Source organism: Hyperoodon ampullatus (assembly GCF_949752795.1).
Source record: "Hyperoodon ampullatus genome assembly, chromosome: 12".
In the NCBI taxonomy this organism is placed as follows: Eukaryota; Metazoa; Chordata; class Mammalia; order Artiodactyla; family Ziphiidae; genus Hyperoodon; species Hyperoodon ampullatus.
Genome location: NC_136925.1, coordinates 89,689,928 through 89,695,227, shown reverse-complemented (window position 1 = coordinate 89,695,227; position 5,300 = coordinate 89,689,928). Strand labels below are relative to the sequence as shown.

Genomic DNA, 5,300 nt, shown 5'->3' with positions numbered 1-5,300 from the left:
GGGGAGCTCTCACACATAGTGTTTCAACATCCCGCGACTTAGAACATAAACTCCAGCTAGCCATTGAAGGCTCCGCCGCCTCCATCTCCCCTCTGCAGTGCCAAATCACCTCCATAGCCCGAGTCGCTCTCCAGAATCTACGAGCCCTGGATCTCCTGACGGTCGACAAAGGAGGTACCTGCCTCTTCCTACAGGAGGAATGCTGCTGTAAACGCCCTCCATCGCTTAAGAAAAGAACTCCAACGCAAACACCAACAGTCCACCTCCCCAATTCCCGATTGGTGGCGATCCACCCTCTATACCTGGCTAACACCAATCTGAGGCCCCTTAATTCTCATCTGTATCTTGCTCATGTTTGCCCCGTTTTCTTAGGTTCCTTCGCCGGCACATGGAGGAAGTCTCTCGGGTGGCCACAAACCAAATAAATGTTCCTCGGTCCTTACACCTTGCTTCCTACAGAAACCCCCACTGGTCTCTCCTAAGCCTCGGACCTCTGGTCGCCCGACTCCCCTTTCGACGCCCCCGTGCAGCATGAAGTAGCCAGAGATCGGAACGCCGCCCCATTACACCAAAGATGTCGGGATGTAAGGCCAACTGGCCCGAGGCAGGGGAACGCAATCAGATTCACAGGTTGCATCAGACCGAAACTCTCCGGACCACCCAGTTGCAGAAACTGACCTGGAGACATTCCGGACCACCCAGTTCCAGGAACTGACCTGGGGGCTTTCCACCCGGCCCAGCCTTCCCGCCTTTCGAGGGACGGGACTAGCAGTCCCAAGACTGATGTAACCAGCACTAGATAGTGCCAGGACACCGGAAGAGACCACCAGATAAGGAATTCCCTGCGCCCTCCCAGGTTCACCACACCCCTTTCCCTTCTTCCCCTATAAAATCTTGCCCAGCCCTCACCCGGGGGCGACTTCTCTGGCCCCTTTCTCTCGGACCAGTGAACCTCGCCCGGGAGCGCCCCCTAATAAAACTCACTTGAAGCTTTCCTCTGTTTCGCGATGCCGTTTGTTAAGATCCGACCTTACACTTACACATCAAGGATGGCTCTGAGCTGAATTTCTGCAAAACAAGACTATCCCGTGCAAAGAACAACCCAGTAGAGCTTTGTATCCCATCAGCTACAGAAGAGAATGGTTGCCGGCTACTGAAAGCCAGCAGCATTAACTGGCTTTACAACTTAACTCCCATGGCCTCTGCAGTGGTACGTCTGAGTTTTCTGTTTCTGCCCCTGTACCAAACAGCTCTGGAGTAATTCCTCGTTCCTTTCTCCACCCACCCCCACCAACCCCTGTCCCCTTACCTGCCGTCCGCAGCCCTCCGCTCCGCGCTCGGATGCCGCTGGGGTGCCAGGGACCCACGGGACGGGTCGTTCCCAGCCGCCGGGCGCTGGCTCCCTAGATCTGCGCCAGGTGCGCTCTGGCCGGGACGCCCACTTCCAGGACACTCTCTTCCGGGAGAGGCGCGCAGACCGCCGCCGCGCTCAGGTGACCCGCAGCCGATGCCGAGCAAGACCCGCCCCGCCGGCGCCGCGTCTGCTCGGCGCAGCACGATCTCAGCGATCCAGGCACAGGCTCCGGGGGGCGGGCGTCTCCTCTCCTGAGAGGCAGCTAGCGATGCCCCAGGGCGCGGAGACCGCTCCAGGCTGGACTCACCGACACCAACGCCGCCAGGAGGAGCGCTTGGCGGGACTCGGCAAACAACCCAATATTTGAAATGGAAAAAGGACTTCAAAAGACCCTTCTCCAGATAAGACATACAAATGGTCAGCAAGCACATGAAGAGATGTTAATCGTCATTAGTCATGATGAAATGCAAGTTAACACCACAACGCCGACCCCTCCACACACTAGAACGCCTACAATCAAGAAAGCTAAAAATAACAAATGTTGGCAAAAATTCAGAGAAACTGATACACAATTTTCCATAGGGAAAATGAATAAGTTCCGGAGGTGGATGCTGAGAATATTTGTACAACAACGTGAATGTAGTTAATGCCATCAACTGTATGCTCAAAATGATTTAAATGGTAAATGTTATGTGGGGGGGGGGAACATAATTTAGCCCCTGCTTTATACCAGACCCCAGAGTCAAAGCTCCTCATCCATTTTCTCACTTTTACTTAACCTCCTATGATCTTCACACTCCCATTTAACAGACGAAGCTGAGCCTGAGAGGTTAAACTAAGTGACTTGCCCAAGGCTCACTTGACCAAGTCTACACTATTCAATGTTACTGAACACGTACTAGAGCATCTACTGAGCAATACCTCCAGCACCTGCCAGAGACATTGTGGAAAGACCAGAATGAACGGGGGCTGAAAGCAGATTACAAAACATGGGTAGATCCTGGGGCCCTGCTCTCAAACACTTAAGTTTCTTGGAGTGGAGGGGATGGCTTGTGTCATACTTGTGGAGCCTTTTATTCCACCCCACCGCACCCCCACAGAGGAGGGAAGCAGCTGGCCTGATACTGAATATTAGCTCAGCTGGGGAGGAGTCCTGGGGCTTTGAAGAAGGCATCTCCTGCCCCACTCCCCACATTGCCCCCTAGAGTCCAGTATGTGGGCACAAGCATCCCTGTGGCAGGGCAGGAGACACGTCTCATGGCATCCCTCTCCTCCCGCCCTGCAGTAATGACACTGTACCCATACACCCGCCAGAAGGACAATGAACTCTCCTTCTCTGAGGGCACCATCATCTGCATCACCTGCCACTACTCCGATGGCTGCTGTGAGGGCACCGGCTCAGAGGGGTCTGGATTCTTCCCCGGGAACTATGTGCAGCCCAGCTGCTGACAACCTGGGATCTCTGGGATGCTGACCCAAGCACCGCCTTGAGTGAGCCTCTTGAGTCCCACACCAAAGCCTGCTCCAGTCAACACTGGACCAGACCAGTACGCCTCCTGGGCTGTGAGCTGTGTCTCTTCCTTCCCCCCACTGAAGTGGGAAGGCGTTCTGGTAAAGACAGAGGAGGCACCCAGAGGCCTGCTGGAGACAGGAAAGAACTGGAAGCCAAGGAGTTTGTTGATCTTACCCACAGGGGACCCTTACTCCATGCAAGACAGGGTCTCCAGCTGCAAGTGCCAACTTTGAATAAAATTCTGATGACCTCCTGATGATTGCCCTGCAGGGCTAGTGGGCCGAGGGACTGAAAGGCAACCCACCTGTAAGGCTCCCGCTCATTGAGCCTCCTCTGCCTGCCCTAAGCAGCAGTATCTCAAATCTTCTCGGTGCTCACTGAGCCCTCCACACTAGACCCCTGTGCCCCTCTGCGAAGGTGGGCCGCACCCTGCTCTTTTGCCTGTTGCCTGCTTTGTTATGTATTTATTCAGTCTTGGTTCCCCAGGCTGGGCACTCCTCCAAGAGTGGGGACCAGCTCCCTCACTTAGGTGGGGCTCTCTGAGAGCAAAGATCACCTCGCCCTCATCCCCCAGACAGCAGCGTGAGACATCTCGCTCACCTCCGCCCCTTCACCTCCTTTACAGCTCTGAAACTCCACAAGAGGGAGGTGGGCCTTGGGTTTCCACTGGCTCTGCTTTACAGCATCATGGCTTTCTGTTCCATACGGGAGGAGAGGGACTCAAAAGGCCCAGTCAGTGGGGCGACTTTGGTTAAGTCCCTGGTTTCTTGCTGCATACATAGACGAGGCTGGGGTGCAAGGAGACATCTTCGGGCTCTGAGGTCCCTGGCTGGCCAGACCCGAGCCCCGGGACAGTGTGCTACCTCTTTCCACCAACAGGAGGTGACTGGAATCCCTCTAGCTTTTTATCCTGTGGGGATGCTGACAGGGTGGGGGGAGGGAGGCAAGGAGTGTAGTGTAGGGTCACAGTAGGTAAAGCAAGATCTAGGCCTCAGACCTTCGGCAGGGAGCGCCACCTCTCTCTGTGGGGAGTCCAGTGCGGGGGAGGTCGGGGGGTACATTTCGGGGCCTGGGTCCTCTGGACAGAAAACTGGAGGAGGGAGGCCACGCAGCCCAAGGCAACAGTTAACCACAACGCGGCGGGACATGTTCCTTCTCTACCCTGACAGGGAACCCCGTCCTCCCAACTGAGAGGACAAGGTTTGTGGAAACACTGCTGCCTGCTCAGATATGCGTGCCACGCTGCTGCGGCCAGACTCCAGAATTCGCTTGCAGTGGAACTGGGGGAGGCAGCCAAGCTGGGTTAACTGCACAGATGGGGACAGCTCCCAACTCCCTCCTCCAGTCCCCAAATGGACCAACCTCGGATTCCGGGAAATCCCGGAGGGATATACCGAAACGAAAGGGAAAGGGAATAAAAACTAGCTTTCTCTTTCCCGACACCCACCGCCCGGGTGGCCCCTGCAGGCCACGTCCTCAGCACCTGATGCAGGTGTAGGCGCACTCCGGTGGAGGTTTCCCAGGGCACCACCCTGGCGCGGAAGGAGCTGGGCTCGGCCTTCTGCATAAGGCAGTGCATGGGGTAGTGGCGGCGCGGGAAGGCCACGTCGCTGCCTGCCAGCAGCCCCGTGGGGCAGAAGTCGTTGGCACCGTCGCTCACATACAAAAGGCACTCGAAGGGCACGCCGTCGTGGGCCCGCTCGAGCAGGTAGTCGCTGAGCACCTTGTGCTGGCACATGTTGGCGGGGCAGTGAGCGCAGCTGTGCACGTGGAAGGGCTGCATGGCCAGCAGCCCCCAAGGGTCGGGCCCCGACGGGTTGCTGAAGATGTGGCGGAACAGGCCGTGGTGGCCGGCGGTGCGCAGCGCACTCTCCACGCCAAAGGTGTTGGCGTCTGAGATGAGAATAACCTCAAAGCAGGCGCCCTGCTTGGCCACAAACTGCAGCAGCTCGCCCGTGCCGGGCGACAGGGGGATGGCCTCGTAGTTGGCACGCAAGTCCCGCGGCCGCACGCCCTGCTCGCCCAGGTACTGGAAGACGCGCTGCATGTACTCGTAGAAGCCCTCGCGCTAGGTGGCACGCAGGCTCTCAGGCAGGCGCTGGCCCGCCACGGCGCGCGCACGACGGAGTCGTCGCTGTTTTCGTCCACGATAGTCTTGTCCAAGTCGAAGGTCAGGAGGAAGCGCGGCACACCGGGCGCAGCCATCCCGCTGTCCTCTACCAGCTTTGTCCTGAGCGACCAAATCCTTCTGTGGTCACCAAAGAGTCCCTCAGAGGAAAGCGGGACAGGACCTCTGAGCTCCTCCTGCAGGGTGGGGAGCGGCGGCTGCAGAGGTCTGTCCCGGCTGAGTCTGGAGTGTCAAGAGTGGGGAGAGGGCCTAGCTGAGGTATTTGGGCGCAGGATGGAGCAAGGGGTGCTCACTGGAATTGGAGG

At 57.5% G+C, this 5,300-nt stretch overlaps 1 pseudogene across 1 annotated transcript; it reads right to left on the bottom strand.

Annotated features, from left to right (window-relative positions):
- Positions 1 to 3,544: 3,544 nt before the first annotated feature.
- Positions 3,545 to 5,072, bottom strand: LOC307061583 (phosphoethanolamine/phosphocholine phosphatase-like; annotated as a pseudogene). Its single transcript has 2 exons — positions 4,315 to 5,072; positions 3,545 to 3,562 (listed from the first exon to the last, which is right to left on the bottom strand). The product of its transcript is annotated as a phosphoethanolamine/phosphocholine phosphatase-like (transcript).
- Positions 5,073 to 5,300: the final 228 nt, after the last annotated feature.